Source organism: Panthera uncia, chromosome A2 (assembly GCF_023721935.1).
Source record: "Panthera uncia isolate 11264 chromosome A2, Puncia_PCG_1.0, whole genome shotgun sequence".
NCBI lineage: Eukaryota > Metazoa > Chordata > Mammalia > Carnivora > Felidae > Panthera > Panthera uncia.
In genome coordinates this window covers 126259062-126279733 of record NC_064816.1, presented here as the reverse complement: position 1 = coordinate 126279733, position 20672 = coordinate 126259062, and the positions used below count along the sequence as shown (strand labels likewise).

Genomic DNA, 20672 nt, shown 5'->3' with positions numbered 1-20672 from the left:
AAGCTTTTTGAAAACTATATTTGCCTTTCCATGATCTTCATTCTCATCAAACTCCTTATTTTCATCTGTAAGAGACCTGATGATGGCTTCTTTGAATATTAAGGTACAAATGTGAGAAGGATTTAACCCAAGGCCATAGTTCAAATAATAAAAGGCTCTTTTCCTTTCTTTGCATGAATTCCACAGGAAAGCCCTAACATAGCACACATCCTGAAAAACATAAACATCATGAGAAAAGTGGTTAATCATTAGGCTTTTTAAAAACAGAGTCAAAACAAACAGAAAAAGACACCAGGAAGGCTAGTGGAGCATAGGTGAAGGAGCCCCACTCCGGGATCTCACAGATCATCATTTTTGTCCCACGAGTTACATCAACTAAGAGGGCTGTACTAATTTGTAGTCATGCAGGTTGTGCCCTGGAAACTCAGGGGCACCATTCACATGGTCTAAACTTAGATCATGCAAATGATGCCTCTCAGTGTTGGTGTCCTTTACAATCTGATAGCCCTGGAGCCCAGATTAATGAATCAGTTCCCTGGATCTGAGGTTCCTCATCTGCAAAATGAGAGAAGTGGAACAGTACCTTTCAGGCTTCTCAAGCTACAGACTTAACAGTGACTTTCTCCAAGTGTTTACATTCCTTACATTCATTAGCTCTGCTTATCTTTTTAGAAAAATGCAAACATTGGTGACAAATTATTAATAATGTTAATATGACACTTTGTCAATCCATTTCAAGTGAAGTTTTTAAAGGCAAAGTTTATGAAGTCAATGTATAGTATCATGTTATTGATTATAATAATTTTTAACTTACTCAGATCTCCCTAAATCTCGTTCTTGTATCCCAAGGTGCACCATTTCCACTGACTTAAAAACTAGTCAGGGAGATACACGGTGTCACAGACACACATAAAAAAGGAAGAAGTAATAACAATATCTAAAAAATAGCAAGCAGAGATGCTAAGGAAAAGAATCATAGGAATCATTGTAAGTCATTTATTTTACTTTTAAAATTTGTCAACTGTTGGGTTCAGAATGTCCAAAGAAATAGCTTTGCTTCTCTCACTTGCCCTAAATCAATATAGAGAATGTCAAGAATATTTTTCCATAGTCTCTCTGTACATTTTATTGTCAAGGACAAAATGGATAATAAATGCATACAATATTCTGATTAATATTCATTTACATAACATGTTCATAAATGGTTATAATTCAGTCAAAGTCACCACAGGACATGCTGAAATTCTCACACATTTATGAAGTGAGAAAAAGCTGTTAAAATGAAAATGGGCCACTGGAGTAATCTAAAAGCAATTGATGGCAGTAAAGGGCCTACTACCTGAAACCAGACCAGAAGAGGTGGCTTTGGACATAGTTTGCACTGGAAGTGAAGATGGGCAGATAGAGAAGGGCTAGAGAAGAAAGCAGATGATTAATCTGAGTGGAAAATAGGCTTTAATAACTCTTTACTTCTTTGAATAGAAAACTAATAAAATGTTTGAGAAGACTTTGACAAAGCTTAGTAAGATAAAATACAATCGTTTCCCCCTCAAAACTTAATACGTTAACTGTTTGTATTCCCTGGGGAAGAAAGTGAAGCTTGTCAGGATTTTTGCCTCCTAGGCTAAAATGTTAGGTATCTATTGCTGAATAACTAATTACTGCAATACAAAGATCCTGGCCCGGGCTGAGGTTCAACTAGGGAAAGATCCACTTCCCTGCTCATGTGGTTGTTGGAAGCATTCACTTCCTTGCAGCTACATGATTCACAGAGACTTACTTGTTCAAAAAGAGCAAGTGAAGAGACAGAGAGAGAAAATCTACTGGCAAGACAGAATCTAGTAAAATGTAACACAGTCATTATAGTGACATTCCATTGTTTTACCCTATTCTAATGGTTAGAATCAAGTCGTAGGTCCTGCAAGAAAAGGTAATAACACCAGGAAATGGGGATCATGGGGACCACCTTAGAGTCCATTTGCCACAGTCTAGCCTCTGGCCATCAGAGATTCATATCTCTTCCACACGCAAAATACATTTTCCTCTTCCTAAGATTCCCAAGAGGCTCAATGCATTAAAGTACGAACACAAAGTCCAAACTCTCATCATCTAAATCAGGTCCAGGTACAGATTAGGCTCCTGGGTACAACCTATCAAGTACAGCTCCTGAGAAACAATTCTTCTCCATAGGTACATCTGTGAAACTAAAGTTATCTGTCCCAACACACCCAACATGCCATGGTGGGACAGGTGTAGGAAAACAGCTCTAGACATTCCCATTCATAAAAAGGGGGAAATGGGAGGTAAAAAAAAGAGTTACTAGTCGATAGCAGTTCAAAAATCAGTCTAGCTAGACAAAAGTTGGGAGTTCCTTTATTTAGTTTCAACAATTCTCCATGGTCCAGTCATCTGGGATCTTGGTTCTGCCCTTTGAATCATCTTTCCTTTGTCATAAAGGATAGCAAATGTTTACAGCCAAGTAGCTTTATCAGTCTACTTGCTGACAGGAGAATGTTGGGAGTCTAACAGCCTCCTTTCATTTTGTACTCTCTCTTTCCACCTAAATGGAAGTGTTTCTGCTGAAATAATTTTCTCAAAAATTTTTTGTGTCTCCCATGGATTTCAATGGGGGCTCATTCCATAAGACAAAAGCTACACCCACAGATCTTTCCAAGATAACATTTTTTCTATCTTTGGCTTCCATTGAGATGCATGAACAACAAACTAAAGCCTCCTAGAGTCCCTGATCATTTCTCTACTGCTTCCTCATATCCAATTTTTCCACCACAAGGAAGTATTAGAAATTCCTCATCTCTGAGCCTGTTTCTTCCATTCTCTTTCTCCTAACTGGAATGTCTTTTGTCCACTTCTAACTGTTGGTGCACACATGCATTGGTTAAGCTGCTTAGTACTCAGGAGTGGAAATCAGATCTGCTCTCAACTCAGCCGCCTGTCAAAATATTGGGTTCTACTCTACCTACACAGATTCTTTCTAACTTGGGATCTTAGCAAAAAATATAACTTTGGCCCATCTGCTACAAGAGAGCTATCTATGGGAAGCTTTAGGAAAGATAACACAGAATCTGTTTTCCTCTAATTATATTCAATTTTATTCTTGATTCAATTCATATCTTTGGTTTCTAGTTCCTGACCTCAAGTGCAGCCCTGACCATGCTCCCAATTTGGCTTCCCCCTCACTAACTTTAGAATACTTATCAGAGCTCAATACTTGCTTCTAGCTCAAATCTGGGCCAGATCTGAAGATAGCGCCCCTCCCAGTTTTTCTCCTCCTAAAGTCTCCCACCTATGAAAACCAAAACTCATCTCTTTGGAGCATCATGTCAGCTTTATCTGCACTCTACCCTATGTAGAGAATTTACTAAATCATTCATTCACTCAACTAATGTATCCTGAGTCCTTACCTTCTGTTATGTGCTTGGTACACAGTGATGAACAAGACATGGCCTCTGTCCTGAGTGACTGACACTCTAGTGAGGGAGACAGATGTAAGCAGTTAACAACCAAATGTTTACAACATGCTACAGAGAAGATTTTCAAACAAAGGCTTTCCAGACTGAGGAAATTAAAATAGTTTGCTGTGTCTGAATCAGATGTGAAGTGCATAAAGTCTAAGTTAATAAAGCTAGGAGAATTAAAGGTGGGTGACCAGTTACTAGCTCTTAATTTTTCAAATTGAAAGAAATCTGGATCTTTTGTGGGCAGTAAAAAGCCACCAAAATTTTTTTATATGAAAGAAAAATTTTTCATTTTTTGTTTTAGAGAGAGAGAGCCTAAGTGTGTGTGTGTGTGTGTGTGTGTGTGAGAGAGAGAGAGAGAGAGAGAGAGAGAGAGAGAGGTAATCTTAAGCAGACTCCATGCTCAGCACAGAGCTCAACGTGGGGCTCAATCCCATGACCCTGGGATCATGACCTGAGCCCAGATCAAGAGTCAGACACTTAACCGACTGAGCCACTCAGGTGCCCCTGAGAGTAAAAACAGTTCTAAGTACCATTTGGGAAAGATAAGTTTGGTAGAAGACTGTCAAAAGCTAATACAACAGTCCAGGTGTAGAAATAAAGAAGGAATCAACTTAAGAAGCATTTTAGAGATTTAGTTGACAGAAGGTGATAGTCTCTGGATGAAGGAAAGGGGTGTCTGAAATAGTTCTGAGGTGTTTCTTTTAGGTAAATTCCTGAAAGATGAATCAAGATGAGGAACAGAGGAAGAGATGCAGACTTGAGGAGAAAGGCTCAGGAATGTGGGATCTTGTGTGAAATTGGATATAGCATCAGGGTTAGAGCTCAAGTTATTTACACCACTCTCTGGTTAACCCAAGAGGCAGATTTCTCTCCAAGTCAGGTTTTAGGAGATCTAGGAAGTGAATGATAGAAATAAAGTGAAATCTTCATTCATCCTCCAAGGGATGAACAACTTGGATTTAAGTGCATCTCTTTTGGCACACATAACATGGTTTTACTAAGTGGTAAAAATAAATAAAATAAAGTTAAATTAAATTAAATTAAATTTAATTTAATTTAATGCACTTTTAAGATTGCAGTGCTTTAATCAAGCTGATTGTTTATGAGTTATAAATGTAGAAAAACATCTTAGTATAGGAAGCACTTGATATTTCAAAATAATGCCTTTTTGTTAATTACTGCTTATGTACAGTGACCATAAGGTCTCTTGTGGAAACTTAATTTCATAAAGGAAACAGGTTGAAAATACAGCCCAATTCAGAGGGAAATGATGCATACTGCATGAGAATATGCTATTCTTGAAAATATTGGTGTGTGGAAGAAAGTTTCATATTTACAGCCAACACTAGAGCTATTCTGGAAATAAGAATATCATTTATACACTATAAATTAAGAATTTTATTGTTAAAGCATTATAACAACATTGCAGAAGATTTGAAAAATAGAGGGGAAATATGTAATCTTATTATCCTTAAATAAGTTACAAACTATTTTATATGTCCTCTTTTGCTTTTCTCTACATAAATGTATAGGGTATAACAGCCTACACTCTATTTCATATTTTCACTTTGTATTCTATGTAAGGAATTTCTGTGTTTCCTTTCCCTATCATTTCCACTAGTCACACAATCTTCTAACAAGTAGGTCTACCCTAATTTACCTAGCATGATATTATTGCTAGGTATTTTTTTCTTCCAATGTTTGTCATTATAGAGAATACTGCAATGCACATCTTCCTCAACCAGATTTTCCCCCTTATTTTAGTTTAGCTTTGTAAGGTAAATTCAATAAATTGGCTTGCTAGTTAAAATGCATAAAAGTATGCATCTTTTTATGGGTCTTGATTTTTACTGCCACATTGTTCCTTAAGAAGGTGGCATTATTCATCATCCCACTTGCACAGTATAGGAGTACCATTTTCAGGGTGCCTGGGTGGCTCAGTGGGTTAAGCATCTGACTCTTGGTCTTGGCTCAGGTCATGATCTCATGACTTGTGAGATCAAGCCCTGAGTCAGGCTCAGCACTCACAGAGCCGAGCCTACTAAGGATTTTCTCTCTCCCTCTCTCTCTGCTCTTCCCCCACTTGTACTCTCTCTATTAAAACAAAAAAACAAAAAAACAAAAAACCCCACCATTTTTATTATACCTTCTCAATCCTTTTCTTTAATCTGAGTGGAAAACAACTTATTTTGCCTTTTAAATTTCATTTTATGATTACTAGTAACCACCAACATCAATTTGTCTCATGCTTACTGTCTGTATTATGCCACTAGAAAGTAATCTTGAGCACAGGGATTTTATTTTTCTCACTGCTGTATCTCCAGCACCTAGAAAAGTATATTCAATAGATACCTGCTGAATGGAAAAACTGTGATACCACTCTTAACCCAGGTTTCTCCTATCACTTTCCTCTACTATTTATAGTTTCCTTAAAAAATTATTTAATAGACAAAAATATAATCTACATAATATGACAAACTTGTTTATCTTTCATTTGCTATTTAATTCATAAATGAGAGAACATTTTTGACTGCGAAAACCTCAGCAATATGCTTGAATTCCTCCTACACAGTTTAAAGATGCTATTCTAGGCTGGAGTGTCCAATCTATCTTCCCAATTCATATAAAATTGAGATTAAACATTAAAATACCAAGACATTAGACTGTGCATTCAATAAAATCTTTGGGCCTGATGTTGAATCTGGTGGAATTCTCCAAGCTGGACATCAAAGTCTGAGTCAGCATGAATCTGTGGGGCTAGAGAGTCTTCAAATCCAGTTTGTGTGTTATCGTGTATGAGTTTATTAAACAAGTCAACAGTTTCTATCTTCAAAATTCATGTGGGAAGAAGAACCATGAAAATAGTTTTCTTGTGTGGCTGGCTAGAAATAACAGCTTTGGAAACAGAAAGCTGAGTCATTTCCTAGCTCCATCACTGATCAGCTGTGTGACTTCTAATAAAGTGTTTAATCCCCCTCAGCCTTAGTTTCCACATTTGTAAATGACAATAATATTATTTGCCTTCTGAGGCTGTGAGGACTGAATGGGATCCACAGGGAAAGAAGCAGCACAGTGCCTTACATAATGGAGAAACTCAGTAAAGCAGTTAGTTCCCTCCCTCTGCTCCTTTCACCTTAAGGTAGTATAAGGATTTCAGAGGAGTGAATTTGAATCCTAGTTCCCTCACTACCAGCTGTGTGCCCTTAGGCATTTTATTTATCACTCTGTGCTTCCACTAACCCGTAGTGCTAGTCTCCTAGGTTTCTCGTGAGGACTAAGGGAGATAATTCATATGCAGTGTTTAGCACTTTGCCTGACAGATGCTAAGGGCTTAGCAAAAGAGTTTATTGTTAGTAGTAATAATATCAATGTAAGTAAAATGACAGTGGAGAACAGTGAAAAGGGCTAATTTCTCCTTAAGCTTATGATATTAGATACATATCTGATGTAAAACAAAAGAAAAATTCTGTTCTTAACAAAAGTCTCTCATTTACATATTTGAGAGTGATGTCATCACTTTAGGAAACACAGATGATGCTATGGTTGGTAGGATTTGTACCTTTCTTCATTTTCCAAATTCTCAACACACAGTGCATATGCCCTCTACAAGCTGAAAAATATTTACTTAACAAAAAAACATGAGGCAGCATAAAATATTCAGAAAAATGGTTTATCGTACTGCCTGATGCGAACCCAGCAGTGCATTGTTTCTGACCTAGAGTATTTCATGTATTTTACATGATGTCCTGTACAGCTGCTGCAAACATATTGGCTGTCAGTCACCTTCAAATAAATGTGTTGTGATAAAAACCAGCACATTAGAGTGCCACAATGTGCACGTTTTTGAAAATTCTAAGCAATAGCCCCCCAGGTTTACCTTTGGTATGGAGGCAATTTTGCAGCGTTTAATTGCTGTATGGCTTTCTTGTGGAAATTCAGGTTTTAGAAAGCGACTGCCAGATGAAAATGTCTCACATAGAACAGAAAGATAAAAATGGTGTCAAAGTACTTAAGGTTTTTTTGGATTTGGTATTGTTTCAGTGTGTGTGTGTGCGTGTGTGTGTGCGTGTGTGTGTGTGCGTGCGTGCTTAAGTAGCAAACTTTAGGCTTAGTTTCAACTACAAAACATATTTTTTGGGGCGCCTGGGTGTCTACCTTGGTTAAGCGACTGACTCTTGATTTCGGCTTAGGTCATAATCTTGAAGTTTGTGAGATCAAGTCCCATGTCGGGCTATGCGATGACAGCTCAGAGCCTGCTTGGGATTCTGTCTCCTCTCTCTGCCCTTCCTCTACTCTCTCTCTCTCTCTCTCTCTCTCTCTCACACACACACACACACACACACACACATACACACACACACACACACAAATTCTCTCTAAGATAAATAAACATTTAAAAACCCAGATATTCTTTCTGACCCTTTTCTAATGTCATCCATGACATCAGGTTTAAGTTGCATCAGTCTCTCCAATGCCACTGAGAACAGACCAGTCCAAAGACACACAAGCTGAAGCAAGCTTGCAGTTCTGTGATGACACTTACACAGACCCCTGCGCAGTGCAGCCCCAGCCTCGCTAGTCCAGGAGCTCAGTAGCTGGAAATTGCAGTCACATTCTTTTGTATTACAAACTAGCTTACAGTTCCTTCTTGAAACAGTGACACACACTTCCTACAGGAGCAGTACAGGTAGAAAAATCACAAGGCTACCTCCAGCAATGGGTCTCTATGGTAATGGGCTAAACCACCCCAAATTATACAAAAACTCATTCTTAAAATCTCAACCACTGTTATTTTCAATATTGTTCAATGCTGCAAGTTATGTGTCACAATTTTAAAGTCTTTAAATAGATCTCTATTTCCAGAAGGAAGATGTATTTCTTTCTGACACTAATGATTCTAAATATGCTCTTATTATATCTAACAGAGGCATTGAAACACCCAAAGCACTGAACCAAACAAACCAGGCACAGCTCATTGTACTCATGGAGGATTAAAACCAAACAAACCAGGCACAGCTCATTGTATTCATGGAGGATTAAAAACAAACAAACCTCTTCATTTGGTCTCACTCCATGATGTGGCGCTTGTGCAACAAGTCTATGGAAGTCTATGGAATCTATGGAAGTCTATGGAGTCTATCGAAGTCAGAAGACAGTGTAATGCTTTTAGTTGACTCTATCTGTTGTTCCAAACCCACAGTGAGACAAAAAATAGAGACCTATATTCAACTCAAACCTCCAGGCCCAACTTGGAGCCTCCCTGCTGGGAGTCACTCAAACACTCTGTGCCTCAATTTCCTCCCCAGCCCTCCCAGATAAGATGAAATGAGCCAGGATAAATTCCTGAGATCCTTCTCATTGTTGACATTCTGTGGTTCTCTGACTTTGCTGGTACAGAAGTTCTGGGCAAGATTTTGGGGGCTTGGCCCAGAAAGCAACAATTCACCCTTTCTGTCTACCCAAAACAAACAAAAACATAGCAGAAATGAAACAAAATAAAATTTAAAAACAAATAATACAAAATGAAGTGTAGGAATATTTACTGATATTTATACCTAATATTTATAATAGTTTGTGGAGGTCGTCAATTACCACCTACTTCCCAAATCTGTTTTTCCTCATTCATCACTCTCTCCCATTTCTCTGAAAGACTTAACCATCTTTATTTTGTGTTCATCCTTTGGGCAAGTGGGTCTTAGCCTTCCTCTGATTCTCCTCCCACCTTTATCACTGTTGTTGATTTTTTTTAACGTTTTATTTATTTTTGAGACAGAGAGAGACAGAGCATGAACGGGGGAGGGGCAGAGAGAGAGGGAGACACAGAATCGGAAGCAGGCTCCAGGCTCTGAGCCATCAGCCCAGAGCCCGACACGGGCTCGAACTTCCGGACCGCGAGATCGTGACCTGAGCTGAAGTCGGCCGCTCAACCGACTGAGCCACCCAGGCGCCCCATGACTGTTGTTGATTTTTGGTTTCTCTTCTTTTCTCCCATCTTTAACTGTGTATTTACCACTTCTTTCTGCATGTGCGCTTGCATGGAAAAAATTATACTTTCTTATCTATTAACCTACCTTTTTCCTGTTAAGGATTCTCCAATCTCTATGCACAGCACAGGTTTCTACCCCAATCACATATGTAAATGTCTAGAGGACAGATATCTTTATATCCTGATGTACATCACTCTAATATTTTCTTCTTCTCCATTTGCCAAGAAAAATTCAGTCTGAATCATGTCCCCAGTTCTCTCATTTTCACTGATAACACTATTCTTATCTCAAGCCTCTACTAGAAAGCTTTGGCCACCTTTCTGTAATTCTGCTGTGGTTAAGGGGGTCAGGATGCCTGTGTTCACATTTCAAGGTGAACAAGTTATTCCACCTCTCTATGACTCAGTTTCCTCATTTGTAAGATGGGGATGATAAAAATACCTACCTCACAGGAGACGTGCAAGAGATAAAATGCTGCTGCATTGTAAAGTGTTTAGCACAGTGTCTGCCATATACTAAGTTCAGTAAAAAAAAAAAATAGCTAACCAAGCAAACAAAAACACTGAAGTATATTAATGCCAGGAGAAACAACAAGCCCTACAAGAAAGGAAATGTAATAATCGTACACTATGCATGGGACATCTGTGAATCATAACTGTGTCCTAATGATGCAAATACTAAATAGGGACTTAACCAAAAACTGTGAAATAATTACATCGGGAGGACTGAGACGGGGCATTACATGCAGAGTACATGCAGCTGGGAGACTGAGTATGTGAGAGAGAGAGAGACAGAGACAGAGAGACAGAGGTTGTCTGTGTCTGAAAGAGATGATTTAAGAGAGCTAAATCATCATCTCCCAGGGTAGAAAGCCAATATGTAATGTCTATAAAAGAAACATAAAAAAATAGCAATATAAGCATGTTATTGAGAAATATACAGGTAAATTCCAGGAGAAATCATTAAATAGAAAGACTAGAAACAGGAATCAGGGTAGGGATGAGATATATCTAAAGGCTACTCTTTGTTCTTTAAAAATCTTATAGTAGTATTTTACTTAAACACTATATCCAAATATTACTTGATAAAAATAGAAAATTTTATAGTAATTCATTAAATCATGGATTATGTGTTTAGAGGTCATATGAATCTTGAGAAAATGCTGATATGTGAAGAAGGTATTTGTACATTTTAATTGCCCACAGTGAACTTGTAGTCTAAACTAAAAATACAAACTGATTCAGAAAATGGTTAGGAAAATTCATGATAAATTTAGAAACAAGGCATAAAAAAATGTATGGAAATCTGACTGCTTAGCCTTTTTAGGTATCATGAAAAGCAATCATGATCTCTGAAAAATATCCCTTATCACTGTTAGGAACAGAAATCCAGATTTAAATCTGACTGGCAATTCAACAAGCAGTGTTTCTTCATGTGGTGGTTAGGCCCAAGATGGTTTTGGTAATAGTGTCCAAAATAATTTTTGCAAATAATCTTTTCTATTTAAGCATGAGACTTACCATTTTTATTGTTTTATAATATTTCTATAAGATATCATTGCCACCAACACACTTGGAACAATACTTGGAAACCAATTATTTGTAAAGCATATTGAATCTCTTTCAATCTCTGATTGAAAGCACAACTTCAGTACACTTTAAAGATATCCTCTAAATATGTACTGCCTAATAAATTTAGATGGGTTTGCTATTCTTCCCTAGAAACACAATGAGATCAACAAAATTTACAGTAATTAGTAGAAAAGAGGAATTCAAAATCTCCAGTTAATTTTTAGTAATTAATGACTTAGAAGATGATTTGTTAAGATGGTTAGGTGAAGTTAAGATGGTTCAGAGGACTGGGAGAGCTTTAACTGGAAAATGCCTTGGGACTGATCTTTGCTTTGTTATGGTCTATTCCAATGAGCTTTTGAATATCAATCATATCTCAGAAGTCGAAAAACCCCATCTCTGCTATTGAGCTCTGAACAAGGAGGGTGGCTTTCTGAGGAGCAATACCACTAAGATCCTAAGCAAGTTCTGGTTGGCAAAATGGAGGGTTTCATCATAGAAGATACTCAGAAACAGTTCTTAAAATATACATTCAAGCACTTGGTGTAGTTTTTGTTCTATCTCTTTAGTATCTTCAGGAGGAAGAAAATAAGTTAATCAGAAGAGTTATTCTGACCTGAACATGTGAATGAATGAAAATCATCCGGAGGCCCTCAAAAAGGTGAGTGCTTCTAAAATCAACACTGGGAATGCCAACACAAGAAATACAACAGGACTTGATGTGATTTCTTTTCACACTTGGGTTACGAGGATGCCGGTGAGCACGTTTCCAGAAACAGCCATGAAACAAGTTTGTGTGCTCAGATGTTTCTTTCTTTTCCCCTAAGAGATGGAGTTTTGAAGTATTACAATGAACTAAGAATCGTTTTACACTTTGCTTTCTTGCCTAAAAGTCACACCATCTTGGTTCCTAACTCTCCCCTTTGTCAGACAGTGAAACAGTATTAAAAGAACTCTAAATCTGCCTCTGTAATCCCCACATTAAAATTTGCATTTGTTTTAAATTCAGACTCATATTTAAAAGGCTTTTTTCAAGGTTTAAAAGAATGAAATTCATTAACAAGGTGATACATCCATACTTAATTCTCCAACCTGACTCCTCGAGGAAATTGTCTGTGAGCTTTCAAAAGTGCTCATCCTGGGTCATAGCCCCAGAGATTCCAATGTACAGCCAGGGTATTCAAACTTTTATAAGCTCCCCAGAACAGTGTAACATGCAACCTCACATGAGAAACCCTGCCCTGGAGAACGGTGCTCTCAACGTTACAGAGTTTGTATGCTTATCACTCTCATTCCATTGTACACTCCTTGAGCCGGGTGGATAGGTTTGGCTTTCTGTCTATGACTTTGAATTCTGTTTTGTTTTATTCTTTGTAAAGGTGAACCCAGTAGAATGATGCTGCATAAGTCATTTAAGGAAGGCCTACAAATAACACATCTGTTTGTGATCCAGTCTCACTGGTTTTTCTGAATTACAAACCAAAAAACCCTATTTTGTACCCATAACAGCTCTTAGTTCTTAGGAAATAGTTCTTAAGATAGTTAGGATAATAATAATCAACAAAACTCAATAATGAAAATCATAATATATACTTTGTACTTTTCATTCCAGAAATTCAATTCTATTTTCAAAGACCATCTTATTACTACCCCTAAGAAGACTCTTTGACAAGATAGTCAGAAATTACCAGCTGAACCTAAGGAATGTCAGGGTTGGATATCTGGTATATTTCTACTTGGTTTAGAATGTCCAGTCCTTCCTAAAATTGGAAGGAAAGGGGGAGTTTATTGGTTTGGACATATTAATTTTTAGAATTTTATTTTCATCCTTATAATTACATAGGAGAGCCTTATTTTAAGAGCAATGAAAAGTCACTGAAGTCTCTTTAGTAATGACATGATTTCCCCATAGGAAAACTGGAAGAGCACCAAGTAGAAAAACATGAATTCCATTTGGGCTACTGAATTTGAAATGTCTTTGAGACACCCAAGTAAACATGTTAGTCAGTGGCTGCTCTGTGAGAAGAGAAGGAAATTTGTAGGCTTCTACAAAGAGAAGGTAATAGAAATTATGGGCAAGGTGAAGGGGACTTGGGAAAGAGGAGAATTGGAAGAATGACGAACTCAGACAACTCAGCCATGACAAGAGAGCAACTAAAGTGTAAAAAGCTGCAATAAATACACTTCTAACCCAATCTCCGGCCACACTTCTATTTACTCCCTGTATAAAACTAGAAGTGCGATTATTAAGTTAAAGAGCATTTGAAGCCTCTTGATTCAGACTGACAGCTTTTCAGATATACTGACTTTCCTCTCCCCTCACCAACACTACGATCTTGGTCAACTTGGTTGATAAAAATGTCATCCCACTGTCTCAGGCAACTGTTTGAAATAATTCACATTATGAAGCCTAAATGGTGTTGCTACATAAATGCACCCAAGAGACTCCCAAATGCAGAAATGTATTTAAACTGGGACTATGTCGCAAACATCATAAATACCCAACAAACCTGCTGAATTAAATTGAAATCAAAACATGATATTTGTTTTTCCCAGTTTCTTTTAAGTGCAGGTTCCGGTATCTGCTTTCCCGGCTATGTTAAGGTCCCAAGGCTGCTCAGCTGGTTGGTTCAGGCAGAGCACCTCTAAGAATCTGTCCTCCAGCAGCCACTACCAGGATGCTGCTCAGTGGGACGGAAACTCAAGACTGGTGTGTCCAAATTTAGCTTGGAACTTCACAATCATCTTATTAAATATTTTTAATACTGCTTAGAAAATGTGTAAGCAAAGCCTAAGATATTTCTTTGCCAATCAATCAGTATAAATTCACATATAAATTTGCTGATGTGTACTCGATTTTCTGGTTACCCCAAGATTAATGCATCACACTCCTGAATATACTGTGCTTAACTTCAAAGCCTTCAGGGTTCGCTGTCTAATCTTAATGTGACTAGATCAAGGTTTATTCCAATGGACATCTTTCTGGTTGTAGTACATAAATTATTTTTCTTAAAGGAGATTGCAGTCTCTTGTATTTATACTTTTAATTGAGTCCTTTTGGGATAGTATAGACTGAAAAGAATGTTTTACATGGACCATGTTTTAAAACTGGTTCTTCCTCTGTTACCTGTGGATCCTGTTACTGTCGCCAGCTCACTAATACTCTACTTAAAAGGTCAATATAACTCTTTGTGTAGAAACTGAGACCCTCCAATCTTCACTCAATCAAGGTGATTGGCTTGGCCTGTTTTGAACTTGTTCTAGTCACTATATGTTGCTTCAAGTTTCTACGTTCAAGTTACACATTTGCTTCTAGTTGCTTTCTTTGGGGAGTGGGTACAGACTTCTGCTTGGATTTGAATACTGACATCACCCCTCAAAACCCACATGATCCCAGGAAGATTCTTCAACCTCTCAGCTGCCTTAGTTTCTTCATTGGTACACAAGTGGTAAATACTACCTATCTCACATTAAGTAGTAAAAATATGAATTACTGTCATTTTGCATGGCTGGGGTTTTTTTAACGTTTATTTATTTATTTTGAGAGAGAGGGAGAGAGGCAGAGGGAGAGAGAGAGAATCCCAAGCAGGCTCTGCACTGTCAGTGCCTAGACCAACATGGGGCTTGAACTCATAAACTGAACTGTGAGATCATAACCTGAGCGGAAAAGAGTCAGAGGTTTTACCCACCGAGCTACACAGGTGCCCCACCTGTTTTTGCCATTGCTTGCTGTTGTTACTGTTTGTTTTATGGGTGATGGTGGGGTGGTTGGTGAGCAGCGTACCACTTACAACTGTATGCAGTTTACAAAACAGCCACAAGAATAGTGACCCGTCCTTTCTAATTTGTCAGCCTTGCTGACTGAGAGGCTGAGATCTTGGTGCACTCTGGCTTGCCAAAGCAAAAGCAAGGCTCATGGGACTCTCTGGCACTCATTTCCCAGAGACCATAAGTACAGCACATACCCAGGAGTCCTCTCTGAGTATACATACCAGTAAACACATGAATCTGGGCATATAAAATTCAGCTCCCTGCCCCCTACGAAATAGATAAGCCATAGAATCCCCTCCCCCTCCCTCTTCTCCCTCTCTCTTCTCTCTCTCTCTCTCTCTCTCTCTCTCTCTCTCTCTCTCTCACACACACACACACACACACACACACACACACACACACACATCTGGTCGGACAATCAAGAAGGAATTTGAGAGCAAGTCTGAGGTTGGGAGGCCATTTGGAAAATTAGTGCAACCATCTCTAGACACTTGGAGGGGTGGGGATGGGGGTGGGAGAACAAGTAGGGAAACAGAAAACGATACATTTACAGAGGTGAAAAAGCATGAACAGTACATTTTTACATGTTTTTAACGTACCATTTCTAAAGCAGACATGACATTGGAAACAGCATCTAGGGTTATAACCATGATCTACAGGGCAGGAAGGGCTTTTCGGGGACTGGAACCACCTAGCTGGCCCAGCCTGCATCCCTCACTTCACTGGGAGCTCGACTCTGCAGCCCCTGGGGTCCGGTATTCATGGGTTACCTTAGTCAGGAGCGTGTGCTGGCTGACCAGGGCCCCAATGCTGGCAGAGCAAGGACTGCCTCGCCCACTGCCTCGGGCCTGCTAGACAGGAACAGGTGACTCATATCTGACAGGGACATCTGCCCGAGGCAAGTGGCAGTGGGGGTGTGAGGGAGTCATAAGAGCCCTCCTGGGCACTTACATCAGCATCACAAAGGGACCAGCTCACCTGGGGAGGGGCAGAAGCCAGGGTGGGGGACAGCGCCCCTCTGGGAGGCCATGGAGACCCCAAAGGGCAGGCTCTGCAGGCGCAACCTGAATTCTAAAACAAGCAAACAAAAGCTCTTTACTTGAAGCACATCCATGCCAATATTGCCAGATATAAGCCTTACTGCTGCCCCCATTCTATTAATAATAAAAGACAAAGCTGTGTTGTTCCACTTTCTATTTTTTTCCTTGCTAGAAACTCCCTCCACCCCTTCAGGGGAGACTTGTCAATGAAAGTCTTCTTCCCCACATTGCTTTCCCTGACCCCGCCCTGTCTGATCACCTTGCCCACTCATACCTTTGGGAACCTCTTTGAATGTCACTTTTGTTTCCGGCCAGAGCCCTAATTGGAAGGCCCATATTTGCCTGAAATTCTTCCCTTTTAGTTATACAGTCTGAAATTCACCTACTACCACTAAGCTACCTATTTAAAATGCAAATACTTCTGCATGGGTAGGCAGTCTGATCTACCCAAATTAGAAATGTTCCATCAAGTTGGGTTTTCCTAAAAAGCCAAGAGGGCAGTTTCAGAGGGAAGTTGTACAGAGGAATCCGTGCATCTTGGTGGACCAAGGTACTTGGGGAGAACAGCCTTGCCCGCCTACAGCCATGCTGTGCAGGGAATTATAGTTGCTTCAGAAAGCATGGGCATCCAAGGCTCCAGCAGAAGGAAAGGAGTCCCAGGCTCAAAGGCTCCTTTCTTGTCTCACCAGACCCAGATTGTGGATGTGGCTTCTATGGTCAGGTAAAGAAACCACAAGTTATGATACAAACACTAACCTGTTACAAAGATTGTGAGCCAAAAATAATTATTGAAAAGCAAATTAAGACCTCACCAAAATCTGCAAAACAAAGAACGAAGACTCCATTCACAATATGCAGTAAAACATGATAACCTGTATTCCACCTGCCCTTTCCACACCTTACACACACATACCAGGAATGCCCCTTCAGATCTTCTCTCACACATCACACTCCCCCAAACTCGCACCCCAACCCAGAAAGAACAGGTCTTCTTTTGTTTTCTTCATCTGTATTCTCTGACTGGTCTGGATGAAAAGAAATGTTGGCTTTCATTGTAATTCCTTGATAATAAACTTTTGTCTAAACTGTCAAGAAATAAATGTGTCACTAGAGAAGAAAAGAGAGACGAGAGAAAACAGACTTTATTTTCTGATAAGACAAGGGTGTTGATTGTCCTGTCTTCCTAATGTTCTATTTCTTTATGGTTGGTTGCTTTGCATTTTTTCTAAAACGCAAGACACATATTCCAACCTCCTTGTTAACATCAGAACAGTTTCCATTTTCATTTGGAGAACTACACAATGTTTGATTTTTACAGTCCAGGAAGCTAGTGACCATATAATCATCTTCAGTTCCTAAAATTAAGCAGAAAGATAAACAAATAAGCAAAAACAGGGACTATATTTACTTGTGGATATATTCACAAAGTTCTAGAAGAGAGTGCAAATATGAAGACTTGTGGAATCAGTGGCAATGGCCCATGGGAACAAAATAGCTTTTAATCAGGATTTTTAAAAAACGCATTTTAGAAGGAAGTGACAGGGAATTCAGTCACTCCTGACTTGGAGTAAAAGACTGACTGAACTTCCTTTGGATTAAATAAGGCTGGCATTACTGGATAATCCTAGGACAAGGACCAGAACTGTACTTTCTAGAAGATCATGCCACGCTGGAAGGACATGATGGATGTCCTACCATTCCAAGCAGGTAAGGACAAGCAGGTACCTAACGTGTAGGTGCAGTTTCTCAGGATGTTCCAAACTGAAATCCACATCAATGACTTCCTCTATTCTCCACTGTCAGCTACCTCACTCACCCAGGGATCATTTTGGAACACAATACCATCAGTATTCCAAATTACTTTTTTCTCCACTGCTTTTCCTTTGTCTGAATCTTCTAATTATTTAGCTTAAAAAATATATTGTATTCAACTTGTAAACTACCTTATATATTCAGGAATGGGAAAAATATCTATTGAGAGACAGTAAGGTGGAGAGAAGAGTGAAAAGGAGAGAGAAGGAATAGAGAAGAAAAGAGAATGGTAGTTTTCTGTGTTGCCTTTGTCCTCCACTAACACACAGCACTTATCATCACCGTGCTCAGAGCACAACATGCCTGCGAGAAAGAGAAAGGAAAGAATTATCCTCAGCGTAGTAATCTATTCACATAACTTCAGCTGTCATATTTCTGTGGAAGATCCCACAATGTTTATCTTCAGTCACAAGCTTTCTCCTGGTTTCCTATCTCCGCTTGTCTGTCTAGTAGATTATTTCCACTTGGAGGTTTTACTGTCACTTCAAAGCAACCATTTCTAAAATCATATTAACTGGCTTCATTCCCAAACCAGCTTCATTTTCTTGCAGTCGCATTTCTATTAATGGCAACAAAATTTTCTAAATGACTCAGCCTAACCCCCTAGCACCATCATTGTTGCCATCTTCCTCCTTCTTCTCACCTCCACGTCATTAATGTTTTCATCTTCCTGATGAATATATATATATATGTATGTACGTGTATGTATATATATATATTTTCTCTCTCTCTCTCTCTCTGTCTCTCTCTCTCTGTCTCTCTCCTCTATTCCTTCCTTTCCATTCTTAACCCCATTAGCCCTTTATCACTTCATGGGCACCTGGAGTTCTAAAGATAAACAACTGCACAGTTCTATCTGGGCTCATCTTGATTCAGGATATTCTGAACTCAATGGAAAAAATTACCAAAGGGAATAAAGAAGAGGTAAAAACTGTCATGATGATGATAATAATGTTTCTTGAGCACTTACTATTTGTCACGTACTTCTTCAAAGCTCTTAACATAGATTAACACAGTTAAGTCTCACAATAAAACTCTACAAAACAGATACTATTTGTACTTTCCTCATAATAGGTAGAGAAACATGACAGTGGAAATAAAATGTACATGGTGTTCTGGGAGTTAGAACCTGAGTTCAAGGTTTCAAAATCATTTTGTAAAATCATTTGGCAAAACAGATAAATCTATAAATTCTTTTTCTTGGAAATAATCTAAGATTCTATTTCATTGCTGAGATGTGAAATTTAGTATGACATAGAAAGGGAACCCTGGAATTCTCCAAATTCTTTTCTATTTCCAAGGTCATTCATAAAGAAACAATGATTCATTCATTCAAAACATTCTTGAGCACCTACAATGTACCATTACCAAAGAATGGTTGTTGTGTCATTACATTGAGCCTTCTCATTTGTATTAGCTTTTCCCTAATTATTGCTAAAGTCTTACCTGAGGCAGATAACAGGCCAAAGAAAAGAAGAGCTAAAAAAAGGAAAGGAATCTTCATAGCAAGTCCTCTCAGAAGCAACTAAGTGTCTCAAAAAGATAAACCAAGGTAAACGGAGATGATTTCAGGATCAGAATCCCTGTACTTCGAGACTTTCCTGGATGAGCTGGACCTTATATGACTTGGTCTTTCTTAGATTTGTGGGGATCCAACTCCTCATAACTCCTGTATACTTCCTATTTGTTTAATCATATTATGACATGCATAAGCCCTTATTACATCTTTATAACACTTTTTACTCATCCATGTCCCTCCTCACTGTCTCAGTGACCCACCAATAGGACTTAACTGGGAGGCCTCTTATCACTTGAAGGATCACTTGAGGGCTCCCTTAAAGTTGGCACTGCCTTTCCTGATGCCCACAGTACTCCCTCCCTACAGGAGCAGTGCTTTCCCTTACCTTACATACCTCTTTTCCTAGTGTGGACATCATGTTCACCAGTGGTGCCTTGAATATTCTTATCAGGTTGTTAGTAAATCTGAATCTTCACAGCCCCCAATCCACCTCCTGTCCTGCAGAGTCCAGCAAGCATTGCTAAAGATCATCGTGTGATTATGCTAATGTTTAATGTTCATATCCTTTCAACAGGGCCCTGGTGGTGGCTTTCCCATTTAGAGGGACAACCACAAGGAAAGGGATTATATCTTCTCTGACCCTGTGCCTACACAGTATTGTAACATAGTAGTACTCAGAGAAATTTGTTGAACTGTTGAAATGACCTATTTCCCTACTTTTTTGTTAGTCTTTTATTCACTCCTCTCACCCCACTGGAGCTCTTCATATCAGAACTAACCTTATCCCTCCCTTTTCATGAAGATAACTTAAAATTCCCCTCTTATTTCTCCCTTTACTGAAAGTACTGAGCCATCACTTGCCTATTCCTTCTCACATTCTATCCACATTAAAATATCTTTATCTTTACTTCTATCCTTTTTATCTTCTGTTTCACAAGAAATAATCACTTTCTCCTTCAAAATAGATGTCATCTTCCCAGGCTCTTTCCCTAATTCTTTTCTATCATCTCCCTCAATCCTAAACTTCACAATCCTCCACCTGTTATGTAGACCACAAATACTTACAGACTGATATCATCTTGGGTCACAATGGCTTTAAGTACTTCTAAAGATAGGTGGGGAAGTTATGTTTAATGTTGGGCATAGGTGGTTATTGCAGCCCTTAGCACAACATAAGAATCTGTCACAAGAAATTAATGATGAATTCTTCAAGTTATAGTTATTATTTTTATCATATATTTTTCAAAAATAATATATACACAAGAAGTTAAAAATTAACATATTATAAAATTGGGTTGTGACAAATAAGATACAATTATAGGTAAACTAGATATGGGGCACAAATTGTGGTTGAATTTTGTGCAGTAAAAATAAGAGAAACTTGGGGCACCTGGGTGGCTCAGTCAGTTAAGTTCAGGTCATGATCTCACAGTTCACAAGTTCGAGCCCCATGTAGGGCTCTGTGCTGAGAGCTCAGAGTCTGGAACCTGCTT

General features: G+C 38.8%; 2 long non-coding RNA genes across 2 annotated transcripts; both read right to left on the bottom strand.

Moving 5' to 3' along the window:
• On the bottom strand, nt 1-15964 carry LOC125930069 (uncharacterized). The gene is made up of 3 exons (XR_007460055.1): nt 15408-15964; nt 3423-3488; nt 1-210 (listed from the first exon to the last, which is right to left on the bottom strand). It is a non-coding gene; the product is annotated as an uncharacterized LOC125930069 (long non-coding RNA).
• A 1008-nt stretch (nt 15965-16972) lies between these two features.
• On the bottom strand, nt 16973-19547 carry LOC125930068 (uncharacterized). Its single transcript, XR_007460054.1, has 2 exons — nt 19107-19547; nt 16973-17203 (listed from the first exon to the last, which is right to left on the bottom strand). It is a non-coding gene; the product is annotated as an uncharacterized LOC125930068 (long non-coding RNA).
• Nucleotides 19548-20672: the final 1125 nt, after the last annotated feature.